The sequence below is a fragment of the Empidonax traillii genome, unplaced genomic scaffold (assembly GCF_003031625.1).
Source record: "Empidonax traillii isolate 1590-97213 ecotype Southwest subspecies unplaced genomic scaffold, ASM303162v1 scaffold60:size2069287, whole genome shotgun sequence".
Lineage (NCBI taxonomy): Eukaryota > Metazoa > Chordata > Aves > Passeriformes > Tyrannidae > Empidonax > Empidonax traillii.
This window is the reverse complement of record NW_020955253.1, coordinates 1501021-1517134: the sequence shown is the minus strand read 5'-3', so window position 1 is coordinate 1517134 and position 16114 is coordinate 1501021. Positions and strand designations below refer to the sequence as shown.

Genomic DNA, 16114 nt, shown 5'->3' with positions numbered 1-16114 from the left:
TACCGGTCAGCACAATCAGAAATACTGTCCAAGCTTTTTGAAGTTACTATGGGAAATAAAATCTCTAAGCAGCAGTTAGAAAACAAGTGAGATAGCTGGCTTTGTGGTTTTTACCAAGAATTTCTCCCAAGTGTAAGAGGAATCGTGGCAGGGCAGGCGGGAGGGGGTGGGAGGGGGAAGGGAGAGAGATGTATTTCAGATTTTAAGAGCTGGCAACAGAGACTGGCATCATATGCCAGGTTGACATGGGTGTTGAGCTCTTGACAGAAAGAAAGTGATGACTGGCAGGGTGAAAAAGGGCAATGGGAGAATACTTAAAATGAGGACAAGTAGCTTAAGTTTGGCACAGAGAAGAAGCTGCCAGAGGAATTAAGTGCTATTGTCATAGTGCCTGAAATGGCCAAAGTGGCAGGCTGCACAAATACAACCTTTGCAGGAATACTTGAGAAAGTCAGTACTGAATGTTCAGGAAAGAGGAACGGTAGCTCTGTGCTTCAGAAAGCTTCCAAGAAGATTTATGTTGTAAAATGAAGCTAGTTAGAACTATTTCCTTTTCCATTTTGCCTTGTTGCAAGTCTTGTTCCCAGAATAATGGGACAGATTTCCTCTGAGTCAGCAAATGTGAGGACTTAGGATTCAACCCTTTCATCTGAATTTAGGGACTTGCTGATGATATCATCAACACATCACCAGTGCTCACTGGTCTGATGATAATTCTGGCTTTTAAAAAATCCTACCGTTTCATCTGCTATTGATATCCTTAATGAATACACTATTTTGGATCTAGAGAAGTAATGTAGAGTCAGACATTCTCTGTGCAATTATACTGCCATGAAATCATCGGCGCAAATGTTGCATTGCTATGTTAGTAGCTGTGAACTGACAAGAGGAAGATAATGAAAGCAGAAGTGTGTTTTCTGTTTCCACCCTCCATTCTACTTCATTTTTCTGTATTTAAATTCCTGAAAAAGGAACAGAAAGAACTCATACATCTAGAAGTTGTGGATGTTTCAACATCACCTCAACTAGTAGAGGCGATATTTAATAGACAACTGTCAGAAAATACAAACAGGGGGTTGAAAGCATATGATGGAAGGGATTACAGCAGTCCAAACTTATATCAGTCTCAAAACTGTCTCCACTTTTGGTGGTTCTCCAGTGCTGAGGTGAAATATGTGAAAGAGTCCCTCTCAAATTGCTGTGCTTCTACACCTGCCTATAGAAGTCATGTTCTGAATATGAGCTGAATATCATAGAATCCAAATTTACATAACCCTAAGTGACTGAAACCAGTTCTGTTTTGAACTGTTATTTCAGGTCAGAATTATCTGACAGACTTTTTTTTTGTATGTGTAATTATATTGAAGACATTTGAAGTTTCTATAGTTAGTTTCTAGTGATTTAAGAACTCTGTATATTCAATTTATGAATTGAAACAACAAAGAAGCAAAAACAAAACTATATTTTTGAAGTGTTGTCAATTTTTCTCAAGCTTTAAAAATAAACACATTTGAATAGAAAAGATTTGGAAATCAAAAATGAGGATAATTCGTATGTCCTGAAATAGCGTAAATGTTAAGGTAAAAATTTCAGTCCTGTTCTAGCAAAGTTGGTAAAAGGACATCAGTATTAGCACCTGTGGTAAAGTTTCTGGTTGATCTGTCTGTATATATCAATGCTTGTTTCTCTGTGTCACTTCCTTGGTTTTCCTAAATGGACATCTCTCTAGAGAGGATTGGCTTTCTGCATTATATTTCTCGTAACTTTTTGAAAGGTAATGGTGATATGTTGTGGTGCAGTTTACACACCACATTAACAGAACTCTTGATTGTAGTTGCCATAATATGACTGGTCTGGTAACAGAGGAAAGGGTCTCTACCTTGTAAACTAGGAGCTTACCATACTCTTTCATCTTCATACCTGGTACCTGGACATACCTGGTGAGGTTCTAGAGCTGACCTTTTCTTTATCTGTGCCCCTGCTCCACAAAATAGTAGGTAAGAAGAACCCATGAAGTCTGAAGGAAGGGGAGCTTACAGCTTGATTTGTGACTAACACTCCTCCTCTTCCTGAGTTGCTCCATTGTTGGATTGCCCTGCTTTTCATAAATGGAAAGTAGACTCTTAAATTGTTAACAGGCTGTGAGGCTCCACATGTGATTATACCAGCATACATAGCATAGTACCTTACCAATATAGGAAATTAGCGTTTTCAGCTCATATTCTTTTCTTTCCCACAAGACTCTTGTTTAAAATGTCTATCAGTAGAACCCATTTCAACAACAACAAATTTTTTTTTTAAAAAGAAATCTATCACTTAGATGTTACATTCCGTTGCCATGGAAACACATGATAAACCCTATAAAGAGGGTTCAAAAAAGAAAATAATGTTAAGAAACACAGATCCAAAACCAACTGGACTTGCATATATTAGTCCTTAATAATAACACGCCATTTATATTGACGTAGGTGAGATATTCTGAGAATATATGAGAAGTAATTGTTTAGAATAAACCCTCCAGTTGTTTTGTCCAATTAGCTGATACAATTGGAAAAAAGGACACAAGCTTTCAGATACAGAATTCCTTCCTTGGAATCTTCTATAAGGTATGATAGGAAAGTGTTTCCATTAAAAACTAAGATAGTGCTTGACAGGGAAAGTGAATATATATATGATATATATTTTAATTTTACAAAGAAGCACTGAAACATACAATGTTTTTGTGAAAGCAAGGGAGAAAAGACCCAAGATAGTTGTGAACCAAACCAATATTTTTTTGTCTTATGAAGTTCCACAGTGTCTGCGTATACACAGAGAGGTTGTAGCCCCATGGTAAATGTGTGATGTGCCCATGTTAGGCTCAATAATCCAGCTCTTCTGAGGCAACTTCTGTGATTCTAAACCTCTGAGCCACTTCAAAGAATGCCTGTTTTAAAAAGTATCAAAGACGTGCTGGGGGAAAAAAAAAAGTATCATCTGAATAGAGAACCGTACCTGTCCAGTGGTCCTAAAGAAAAGTAACTGGCAGAGCACTGTATGGAGTAGGCAGTATTTAGGCCACAACAAGTACTTAGTTTAGCATTTGCAGACCCATAACATACCAAAGCTTTTGTACTATTAGAAAAAGAAAGGAAGAGTTCCCTCTTCCAGATACAAATCAGTGCTTGCTTCTGGTGCTGAAAATCCACACTGCCATTTGGGAAACAACCTCTTACCAACAACATAGAAAACACAAGATTCCAGCATAAAATAATCTTTATTCTTTCACTCAAGCATTAGCAAAACAAAAACAAATACAAATTTTAAAATATAATATTTAAAGGTTTGGGCTGGTTTGTTGTTTTGGTTGTTTTTGTTGTTTTGTTTTTCTTTTTTTTCTTGGTGGTGGGGTGTGGGGGTGTGTGTGTGGGGGGGTGTGTGTGTGTGTAAGAAACATGAGATATGTGTAAGCCCTTTACAAGCAGAGGAATCCTAAGAATAGTTTAACAAGCACAGTACATGTAATAGCCTAAATACAATAGGTGTTGTAAGAGTACTCATTTGGAGCAATCTGCCCACCTCTGTTTTGTAGTGTATATCAATAAAACCAATGAGCCACAGCATTGTGTACTTTCCTCTCTGGAAGCAAAGGCACCAGAGTGAGTTTTTAATATATATGCAGGTTTGTTATAAACAACACATACATTAGTGAAGATATTTTGGGATCTTGTGGTGCAGCTTTTCTGACTTAGAGAAAAACTGCTAGACTTCAAATTTCCATTTGTAGAAAGACCATATCACCCAATTCTCCTGTAAATGCATTCAGGTACTATTTATTTTTAGCTGCTACAATTATGCCATATATGAATTGATTATTTGGGCTAGCAGAACCATGGCTAATGGAATCAGTATCATGGCTACAGCAAGCTTTGTGAATTCTCCCTGCCAGTTTTCTGCATAACTACACTTGTGTCACTCACGCGGCACAGGAGTGCTCTAACAATTAATTGTAAACCAGGGGGAAACTTTTAATGGACCTCTTCTCGAGATCTTGTGTTAAGAAAAGAAAAGTTCCCATGAGTGAAGTATAAGTTAGCTTTTCCAGGGGGAAAAAAAGGAATGAATTACATTTCTCTTCTTGTCCTTTAAATGAATAGCGTAGTTTGGGTGAAATTATCAGGCAATTGCATGCCTTTTATGCAGATAATGCTATTTGATGAAAGCGGTGTTTTGATCTGCTGAGGATAATACAGATCCAGGGTTGGATTCATTGGTAAGAGTAAAGCTGTCTTCTGTGATAACTTCATCTCAGCATGAGGTCAGACGGGGAAAACTGGGATGGGGGATTAAAAAATGACACAGTCGGAGCAGTATTCAGTTCCCTGCTGTGCTCCTGGCTGCACACTATAGCTTATGTTTCTGATCTGTTATGGTATTGTCTGCTTTTCTCTCCCAGAGCAGAAAGAGATTGCTTAAAACTTTTCTTTTTTCAGCTAGAGGGATTAGTTCGGTGCTGCTTTTTTAATTAAAGAAACTGTATCTTTTTCAATGTAATTTCAGGCTGTACAAGAAGGCCATCAGCATTCATAACTTAGCACTATTACCTGTAACAAAGCTGAGCCATTCATTTTATGTTCAGAAGAAGAAATCACTATTAAGAGTTTTGAGGGTTAAAAATTGATAATTGGCCCTACGACTGAGAGAATCACAGCTAACCATTGTCTCCTAAGAGTTTTCTGTGATGGAACTTCAGACAGCTTTGCTGTTAGTTTATTTGGGCTTTCCTAATTAAGTCTCTGTGACATCAGAATGGTTAAAAAATATTCTGACATGTGGAAATAGATCTAATCATATTTTCTCGCCCCCCCCCCCAAAAATACAAAATCGCCCTCAAATATTAAACCGACATCAATAGAAAATGACTCTATAGTATCAGCAACTTCTGCTTTAGAACATTTATTTCCACTCAACACATTTTCTAAATCTATAATTAGCACATTTATTAATTAGTAATAATTTGCAAATAATTGACATATATTCATGATGCCTAACAGTAGTCAGTGTGTATGCATCTGTAGATATAGATGTGTGTTTATGCATATATGTGTGTGTATGTATGTCTGTATTCATACATATACACACATATATCTTCATGTATAGACAGATATACATATAAACACACAGTTACATATATTTTTCATCTCTGAGAATTGAATTTAGAGCAAATTTAAACAGGGTTAATGGCTAAAACCTTCAAATGTTTCAAATAAGGCCCATATGGTGATCACTTTACAAAGCATACAGGGACTGTGCTTAGGTTGCAACATACACATTTCCAACTAAATTCCATGCCAGATCAATTAGAAACAGTTCTCCTGAGCAGACAGGAACAAACACAGATTGTTACCACTCCACTGCCTGAACTTTGTCTTCCAGGAATGAAAGCAGTCATCTTGAATACAACATATTTTACTACTAGCAGCCTAAGAATTCCTTTTAAACTAGTAGTATTTTAATAAAATTTCTGTTTCGGCACATCAGAGCAATTAACGTCCAAATTATCCCAATAAAATAGCAGATTATTGTCCCTCATTGGAGCTTTTAGTTAGGGAGGTATTTTTCCAAGGCTGCATTTGTTAGTGATGTCTTCTACTAGAAGGAGTAGATGGGAGAAGGAGAAAAGAAAGGTTCAAACAACAGAAGAGTACATTTGGTTTCTTTTTTTCTTCCTTCTATGTGCTTATCTTTTCTGTACGCTTCCTTTATTTGAAAAATTTACTGGTGGAATTTCTTATAATGATTTTTAATATATCTTTTAGCTGGAAAGCTCTAAAGGAAAAAAAAAGGTAATTATGACTATGAAGCTTAGTTAAAATGAGACTTCATTCTTCTTGCAAAAATCATAAATTCTGACTAAATGTGACTTACGTAAACTTCTATATATGCATATAAGGTCTGTATATTGACTTCTGAATTGCTATAACTATTCTGCATTCCTCCTGTTAATGGAAAATATGGATAGTTACCCCCACTATAGTTGCTGGGAAAGTGTTATACCAGCAAACACAAATCTTGGTTTGCTTTTTTTCTTTCCTCGTGTACTAACTCACACACTAATGGCAGTAACGGCGCTTTGTGACGGCTCCTACTTATGAATACAAGGTGATTAAAATGATTATGTGCTTGATTTTAAGGCCATAAGTTTAGCTCAGGCAGTAGTTCCTAATGCAGTATTAACAGCATATGAAAGGCATTTTTGTATTCCAAATCATATGCAAACTCCTTCAGGTTCTTTCCTAAGGACCCAACGAAGAGGGTCAGCAGTTTTGTGCAGCTGAAGTGCATCATTTTCACCAGAGGTCAGCTTCCCATATAGCTTTGTTTTATGCAGTGGAACACAAACTAATGTAGTGGAAAAGCATGACCCCCATTTAAAGGTTGATTTGTATGATAATCAGTACATTTAGTGGCTTCAAAATGAACGTGTGTAAGGCCCTATCTTGCTTTAATTAAGGTAATTAAGACATATTTCCCTCTGCAGACAGCTATTTAATTTTATGGCTTTGTCAGTGATCAGATTAGAATATTTGTTTTACAATTTCACCACAACTCGATATTCGAGGAAAAAGTGCCTCTCGTTCCGCTGCTGGCAGTGAGACGGGCGAGAGACAGCGCAGCCCTTCCCTCTAAGAGAGAGAGATCCCAGCTCAGCTCTCTGTGTCCCCAGATCCCTCCAGTCCATCATTCGCGCTCCCCCACGCACTGGGACTCTCCCTCGACCGCGGCGCGGCGCGGACGGCCCCTTCTCCCCAGTTTCCTCGTTCCCAGAGCGGGGCGGTGCGGTTCTCGCCGGGGCCCAGGGCACAGCGTGGTCACGGCCGGCTCGTCACCTCCTGACCCGGTCCCGCCGCGCTCGACGCGCCGTGGGGGCTGTGCGGGCTCGGTCGCCCAGCCCGGGAACTGGGGAGGGGAGCGGGGCGGCTCCGACGACTGGTCGGAGCGGCAGCTCGAGAGACTGCGGAGTCGGTCCCTCGGCGGGGCTTGAGCCAGGAGCAGGAGCCGCGGAACCGACCGCGCGGAGAACTAATGGGAACAGTTGCTGCCATGTTAGGATCAACCAGCAAGACTGAGTTGAAAGGGGCACTTTTTAATTTTATTTTATTTTATTTCATTTTATTAGGGTTGTGATTACGAAGTATCTTGGTGCAGGGTAATGCTGCTACTTGTTTCCATCACGTAGAGGCAATCCCTACCTAGCTGCACTAAACCGCATCTTGAAGCTTACCCCGAAGGAAAACGGGTGGTTAAAAACAATTTCTTCTTCCATGAGCTGTAGACCCAGGACCGTTGGCGATGCAGAGATTTTGAGATCTGCTGTTTTCAGACACGCGAGTGTCCTAAAGAGCGTGGAGTCCTGGGAGCAGAAATTACCGATAAGCCTGGCAAAGCCCGAGTTACCGTTCAAGTACGTGAAGGACACGTTAAGAGCAGTTTAAGAAGTTTGAAAAGAATGTGACAATGTCTTGAATTTGTCTCATCTTTTGGGGTTACTGGGTAGATTAGCGCAGAAGCCGGCATGTCTCACATCAGAGGACGTCCTGCTCTTTTCTCTCACTAACACCTGCTGTCCAAAAAGATTTGATAGTCCCATCTAAAAAAAAAAAAAAAAGTCTCTAAGTCGATAAGAAATGCATATCCTTTTGTTTTTTCTCTACTAAAAAAAGGAGCTTATTTGCAATCCAAAAAGTAAGGAGGAGCTGCAGTGTTATTTTAGAGAATTTAGTCACATTTAGTAGTTGACATTAGAAAGATAGTTTCCTACAAAGCTCTAACTCAAATCTGACTGCACACTTTTCAAATTAACCTAAACTCTGAAGACTGAAATTAAATTAAACTTTGGTGAGCCCAGTAATGCTGCTTCAGTGATGTCCAAGTAAAGAGCATCAAAATAACTTACTCGGAACTTCAAATGTGTATTGATAAGTAGTTGATGTTTGTTTTTTATCTGGCAGGCTTTGCACAAGGAAGGCATGATGTTATCTTTCTATTTATAATGAAGCAACATCTTAACTCAGTATATCTGAAGGTGGAAAAAGTTCAAGTTAGTACTAGATTAATGGATTTAGAAAAGGAATGTTGAATGGGTGTAGAAGTGCAAAAATGTAGTGCTTTAGACTTGCATTTGCAAAACATCATTTAAATTTAGTGTTAGAGGACTGTAAGACCAAAAGGGAAAAAACTGTAACTAAAGTCCTGAGTCTACAAGATGTGCTTTTAGTTTAGCAGAAATACTATTTTGTATAATATGCAACAACAATTGCAGCATTTGCTGTAAGTTCAGGGTTGAGATTATTCCTTCGTGCCTAGCTATATGCAATGAATTTTGTGTAGTTCACATTTTCACACTTTGAGTGCTTTCTTATAAGGACTAAACCCTTTGTAGGATATTTTATTTGAAAGACAAGGTCATGGTGATTCCAGTTCTACCTGTGCGCTTACCTGCACAGAACTCTCTCTAGAGAGGTCCCTGTGACTCCTACCTTCTGAAATGAAATCCCACCATTTCAGAGCCACCCACAAAGTCAGTACAGATAATTCGTTTCAATTCCATTGGTTTAGTTGTTGTATCTTTAAAAGAACTTTTCCAAACCTGTATTTCAAAGTAGTTACTTTTATTACATCTTTTCTAGTGATGAATACAGGTTATTTCCACTATAAAATACCTTTTTTTTTTTTTTTTTTTTTTTTTTTTTTTAATGCTCAATAGTATGAATTACACGTCCACTTAAAAAGGCTTGAGACAGTTGTGGTTTTCTATTATGCTTGCTGTATAACGGTGCTGTGTGATGCTGGCTCTGTGTGTATGGTACCTGCTGTAATTCTCAAATGCTGACCTCAGCACTGTCGAATCAGTTTATATACCCAGGTACCTTGCCTCTCAGGTCGAGACCAGCGCAGCACAAATAAAAAAGGAAAACATAGGGGTGAAACGGGCATGGCGAGAGAAAAAACTGCTGGACTGATCACAGATAGACCCCTCACAATGCCCGTCGGTAACACCTGCAGTAACGTTCCCATGATTAGGAAGTATTTCCAGTTATTTCAGGACAGAGGAATGTAGGGATTTTCCTCGGGAGCGTTAAAGATTACACAGTCGTGCATCTTTCATTACAGGGTCAGAGATGCGGTGGATAAAGTTTGGAAAATCAAAGTACTGCAGTGGGTAGCCAGCTAAACGTTCAAAGCTGCTCATCTGTTTAACTTCTCCGAGTGTTTCGTACCTCGTGTGTGAAACGCCTTTGAGTTTAAAAGGGAAGGATAAAGGAGTGAAAAAAGAGAGCGGTCTTATATAGGTAGGTAGGTAACATCTCAGTGTGTGGAAAGTTACAGCTACTACTTTGAGCCGAGAGGACGCTGAGGAGTCAGGGAGAAAAATAAGCAGAAGCGCCTTTGTACGCGATGGAGAAATGGCTTTAAAAGCAGATGTTTAAGCTGTAATCAGGTCACTCGGAACCCGGCTCCCGCCCAACTCCGAAAATTGCCGGAGTGCGACGAGAAGGCCGGGCGGGGGGGGGTAGTGCGGGTGTCGGTGCGAGGGGCGGGCTGCCGGGCCGGGCAGACCCGCCGGCATCCCCGGCCTGCCGGGCGGCCCCGCCGTGCCGTGCCGTGCCGTGCCGTGCCGTGCCCAGGCTGCCGCCAGTGGTGAGGTGCCTCGGCAGGCGGGATGCCCGCGGCGCCGGCTCTGCGAGGCGAGGCGCAGTGCCGTGCTGCAGGGAGCCGCGGATCATTTCCCCAAATTCTTGCCCTCCCCTCATAAAAATAAAGAGGTCCCCGCGGAAAACAAAATGCGGCGGAGGGAAGCTTCCTGCCCCGCCGGGAAGAGGGAGCGCGCAGTGGAGCCGTGTAAGTTCATTAGTGTTTGCAATCAGGAACACGCAGACAAGCTCATCAGGGCAGACAGCGGCCAAGAGCCATTCATCAGCCTGAAGTGCCGCTCGCGGATGACCCCTAAATCACCGCCGGCGTCGTGGATGCGCTGATTAGGCTCATCGTGGGAGCCGCGCCAGGCACTCCACGCGAGCCGCGGGCACGGGGGGCAGCAGGCTGAGGGTCCGCAGCCCAGTGGGTCGGGTCCCATCCCGGGGCGGCGCGGGGAAGGAGCGGGGCCCTCGACCGCGCACCCCCGCGCTACGGCGCAAGTAGGTGCTGCTGCTGCTGGCAGCGGCGGCTCCTCCCCGCGCTCCTCCCCTGCTCGGCACGTCGCTGTGCGCGAATCTTCGCCCTCCCCTCCCGCAAGAAGAGAGGCCAAACTCCCTGCCCGCCCGGCGGGGGAGGAGGCGGGGAAAGTGAGCTCCGCGGGGCGCGTAAGCTCCCGCGGCGGGGGGCGCGGGCAGCAACTCGTGGCCCTCCCCCGCCCGGCCCCCGGCCCTCCTCCCGCTCCCGCCCGCCCTCCGCTCCCGCCCGCCCGGCCTGACAAAGTGCCGCCGTGCGCCGCTCTACCCCGCGCTGCTGCCGGGGCGCGGAGGCGGCGAGGCTCGCGGCGCGCCCGCGGTAAGTGGCGCGCCCCGCTCCGCGCCTGCCCGGCCGGCGGCGGGGACCCGGGGCCGCTGCCCTCAGCCCGGACGAGCGGACTGGGGTCTGGTGCGCGGGGGACGGCGGAGGGTTCCTGCGGCCCTCCGTTTCCCCACCGCCCCCACGGTGGCACCGTTGGCGGCGGGACCTTCGCCAGGCGGTGGGCGGGAATCGCGGGGTATCCCGGGACGCGCGGCTGCGGCCGGAGCGCGGCCCCAGGTAGGGCTACGCGGGCGCGGGGGAGCTGGAGAAAGGGGCCGGGGACGCAACTTGATGTGGGAACTCCGCCGTGCGGAAAACTGAGCTGGAGGCGGGGATAGAGTGAGGTGAAAGGGGGTGTCTTCTGCCAGCAGAGCTGCGCTCTTGGCGGCCGCTCGGCTGCGCCCCGCGCTGCGGGGGGAGCGGGGCTGGGGCTGCGGGCGCTGGGGCGCAGCGCGGGTCTCCCCCGGCCCGCGGCGTGAGCGCGCTCCTGGGGCGCCTGAGCGCGCTCCCGGCGGCCGGACTGGTCACCACAGCAGTTTCTTGGTGCTTCCCCCAAGTCGGCATCCTCACTCTCGGAAGGCAAACGGAAGTGTCCGTACTGCTGTCCGGTGAGCGTAGTGGCGCGGGCGGAGGCGCGAAAGCTCGTCCGAGTAAGTTTGTGGTGGGTTTGGAAGTTGGTGTTTGTTACCTCGGGTGTGCGCGCCGAGCGCTCCCGCCGGGTCTCGCGTCCTCGGGCAGCGCGTTTGTCAGGCGGCGTCGGGCGCTGACAGACCCTGCCGGGTGGTCTGCGCTCGGGAGATGCTACCAGGGCTTTACCTGCCGTCCTGGTAAAGGAAGGGGTTTCTGACGCTTATGTCTTTAATGGTCTGTTCAATAAACTGTAGTGAAAATCGTGCCACTCTGCAGCGAAAACACATGCTCGAAAACGAGCAAAGTAATTGTATGTCACCGTGGTTTGGGAGGAGAAAGGGGTGCTCCCCCTCGTGAAATTGCATACATTTCTGTTATCTGATGGGGTTTTTTTTCACGTGGATGAAGGAAGCAGATCCATTTTTCCGTGGGCTTAAAAGTTTTGTGTTATGAAGTTGCTTTAAAGCAAAGTAATGTAGCAAGATAAAACACAACAAACACACTATCTTTATGTGCTCACACACTGTTAGAAGTTTTTTAATAGAAGCCATTTCTGTAAGATATGTATTTGTAGGCTTCTCTAAATATTTAGATATAAAATACTTTTCATATAAAAGAACTTTAGCAGGTTTATTTTTTCTGCTTTGTGAGCATCATGTGTCCTTTACACTGAGACTTCTTAGTTGGGTGTTTGTTTGGGTTTTTTTACTGTTATCCTCTGCATTTGAAATATACTTCTTCAGGCAAAGTATTTTGAATCATTCCATTGAAGAGTTACAGTAATATTCTGTGGATGCTTGCATCCTAAAATTCAGTCTCATAAAGAGAATACTGAAGTATAAATATTGCTCAGCTATGGTCTTACAGAAGAGTTAATTGTAAAACACTTAAAGACACTCTCTGATGAAAAAGACAACTGCTTTTCCCTTCTAAAATAATCCAAGTGCTATTCAGAATTATTATTGTGTTCACATCCAGGAGATTAATTTAATATTGTATGCAGGAAAAAAATTTCATAAATTTGTACTTTGTTGTAATGTAAGAATAGTTAGGAAGAACAGGCCCTATATGGGTATGAATTTATATGGAAAATAGATCACTTAAATTTTGGGAAAATGTAACAGGCTCATAAAAATATTATTTTACAGTTCCAAAGATTTGCTGTTATGAACTTGCTGGGTTTCAATGGTCTAGTAAATTAGGGAAGGAAAAAAAAAAGGCAACAATGCGGAACTATTAGATACATACATCTGATTAAAAAGTAAAATGAGTGAATGCTGAGATGAAAGATGCTGTCTGGTAGAAGAAATACTTGACTGCATTGGGAAGATTCTTTTGTTTAATTTTTTTTTTTTTTTTTGAGGAAAAAAATTCAGAATAACATTCATAATCCAGTTAGCAAGTTAAGACTAGTGCTTCAGTCAAATCTCTTTGAGCCAGCAGTAATTATTCTCTGTTCAAATGGAAAAATTAAAAAAAAAAGGATTTGTGAATAGAAACTAGATTTAAAGGTACAAATCAATACACAATATCTGCTTTTAATAAGTATCTTTTTGATACAAACCCCATAAAATATAAGAAAATTAAATAATAATCAACCTGAAAGTATTTTTTTGTCATCTCCCAAGCCCAGCAAGTAACAGATTATAGGTTTGGCTCAGTAAGATACTGAGTACCTTTACCTCCAGTTAAAATCAGTGAGCGTTAGTTAGGCAGACTGATGCCCGTGTGCCCATGTAGATTGATACAGAAACTCCCATTGACTTGCATCAGTTTTGGATTAGGCCCAATAAAAACTGAGAGTGATCAGCAACTTGGAGGATCAGGTGCTGTTTGTGAAGGGCCATTGTGTTATATAGACTTAAAAGAAAACACCAGAGCTCTCAAGGCTTCAGATCAAAACTACTCTTAATTTTATGGTGATACTGCACTTACTCTACTGAATGCTGCATTTCTGTAATAGAAAACTCATCTCTGTCAGTGTACAAAAGAAAATACAAAATTCTTAATGAGAAATCTTAAAAAAATATTTTTCAAAATATTATGCAAGTATGTTGCACTTGTGTAAGATTTAGAGGCAGATTTGAACTGTAGTGGTACTACTATTAGAGATTGTTGATAAGATTAGCGTATCTATGTAATATTACGGTCTTCTAAGTATAACTTTACTGTGTAACCTTTCCTATTAAATGAATACATGTAAACTTGTTACGTTTACTGTTTTAGCAAATGTCATGATGATGTGACCTTACCTCCTGCATACTCGTGCAGTATCAAATGCACAAAATATTATCAGAAATAATTTGTGTGTTTATTGGAAAGCCTTTAGTTTGATAAAATAAATTTTTTAGCTCAGGCTATACTGGTTCAGTAAGTTCTTACAGGATGCCTGCATGCGGTTTTTCTTCATAGACTGAAGAATATCTTGTGATCTTAAAATAAATGCTTTAACTTTGTAATAGAGTAGTATTATTTGCAAAGAGTTTTAGCTTGTGGTGAAATATATCAGGGACTCAAAGTAAGGGTTGGAGTCCATACTCTCAGCTGAGTAATTAAAACAAAACCCTGAACATTTAATTTTTTTGAGGTAACAGAGGCTTTAAAGAGTTACCATTGTAAAAATGTGCAGCTTTAACAACCTTTCCTTAGTTCTAAAACTGATTAATTGCTGTGTCTTATAAAACCTGATTTATTTCATACTTTTTTCATACCAAGCATTACCATTATGAAGCTCTCCTTATAATTGAGATTAATGTTTCTGAGCAAAGAAGTGGTTTGGAGGGCTGCATTCATTTTGAGTGCTATTCTAATCAATTTTAGATACAGCATTTCACAATGTATCAGTCTGCATCCGATCCTGCCTTATTATGTAGAATTAACTTGTTAGTGATTGATAGGAAGCCTGCTCCATCTCCAGAGGTGATTTGTTTGAAAACAAGTGTTACAGCTTCCAAGAGTTAGTGTACAGGGTCAAGCAACTCAGGTGCCCATTCTGTGGCCTGACTGAAGCTTGTCAGAGTAGTTAGAAAAAAATGCTGTATGCTTATGGGGAAAAAAAAAAGGCGCCAAAAAAACAACAAAACCCTAAAATCCCCAAACCAAAATGCTACACCTCTATTGAAGGGTGTTCCTTGAACTGCGGTATTGGTATTCACAGACAGTCTGGAGTTACAGGTATAATGCACAGACATTGTCTTTGTGCATCACTACGTATTGTTACAATGCATGTCTGCTAGATTATTTTAAGAAATAGCTTTAGTGTTTGAAATCAAAACTTACAAGGCTAGTTTCAGGTGACAAGGTGCACACCTACTGCATATTGCCTGCATAGTTAATGAAAGACATGCTAATTTTATTTTTTATCTTTTAAAAGTAGCAAGGGTAGTGCTTGTTTTAATAGCTGCTGAAATATTTGCACACTTCGTTTCTGCACCTGCTGGTCCCAGTTTCACCACTGTATAATCCTTAACCAATAGGCTATAGTCACACACTCTGCTGAGTGTGATCCATAAATATTTAAAGTTCAGGAAAAAATGATTTCTCAATAGTGAGAGAAAAATAAGATAAAAAAGGTCAAACAAAAAAAATGTGAGAAATCTCTGAAAATGATAAACAACTGTAAGAAAATACGTGTGTGCATCTATTGTCAGGATAGTGATTTAAATCTGAATTTTAGTTATTTATGTGTCTTGCAAGACATGGTAATTGCATTCAGTACATTTTTTAAGTTTGCATATTGGTCTAGTTACATCACTCTTTTAGTTCAAGTATGCATGTAAACAATAACAGAACGTTGCAACTGAGGCATTGCATAAAAATATTTCTGATCTTATGCAAATCAGAAGCTAATAAAATTACAGAATGTTTACCAGTACCAGGCTGCAAGTGGTCCTCACCACTTGGTTCAGTGTTTTTTTTTAATGGAAGAAACAGTGTCAGTAGAGGTTTATTTTGGTATTTTAAATAGCTACTACTGAACTAATATAAAGAGAATAACATCTTATACGTATTATAGAATAGCAAGTACAACACAAACTGTATCTCCAATTACCTTCTTAGATGGAAGTCTGTCCACATGTTACATACTTTCATCCTAGAGTATATATACTGTTGTTGTAAAATACTTTTTATGTGAAGCTGATGCTTGAATGACATAAGGTAGAAAAGTAGTTTAAGCCTGGAACTGTTCTGTGCTAATATATGAGTCTTGCAAAGGAGTGGGTATACTTTTATAAAATAGGCTGAAATCCAACATAAAAGTTCAAACCTAACTGGCCTAATTATTTGAAGGTTTTCAGTTTGAGTCTGTGTAGCAGATTGAGGTTGTTTATACTTGATGTGTATGTTTGTGTCTACAAAAACAGTTAATTGTAAACATTAGTGCCTAGATATACAGAAAGCAAAATAGTAAACTAGAAACTTCAAAGTGCTGTACTAAATCCAGCACTGATTAGCATACTCTGCAAATCCACTGAAATCAGCAAATTACCTGGATTGCTATGTACTACTGAACTGTGAGGCTGTAGTAGCTCTTTGTGTTAAAAACGCTTTATATATTAACTGTGTGGTATACTTTACAGTAGGCTTTCATGAATACAGATTCAATCTTCACGTGTTAGAGAAAACGGTTTTCAACTTGAGGAAAGACTTGTTAAATTATTTTTGTTTGCTTTCCTGTTGTTTTATATATATATATACATATACATATATATATATATATATATATATATATTAGCACACTTCTAATAAATGTTTGAAATGAGAATCTTAACATGTTACCTATAGATTAAAATGATGTGATAGTAGAGTCTCATATGTGATAATAGAAGCTCTGTTTCTCTTTTTTTGTTCTCCCCATCCACTACCCCCCCCCCCCCCCCCCACTCCCTGACAAAATGCTGGAATGATGGCAGAAATTTTTAGTGAAAAATAGGTTTGCCAACTTTGTTTA

General features: G+C 41.3%; 1 protein-coding gene across 3 annotated transcripts in view; it reads left to right on the top strand.

Annotated features, from left to right (window-relative positions):
• The window catches only part of TENM3 (teneurin transmembrane protein 3), an 869819-nt gene that overhangs the window by 443028 nt on the left and 410677 nt on the right, over nt 1-16114 (top strand). The window contains exon 1 of one of the 3 annotated variants that reach the window (XM_027879900.1): nt 10472-10530. The exons of the other annotated variants lie outside the window; for them this stretch is intronic. The gene's annotated coding sequence lies outside the window, so the exon portion shown is untranslated. Of the gene's footprint in view, nt 1-10471; nt 10531-16114 lie in introns of those variants that run through there. 3 annotated transcript variants of the gene reach the window in all.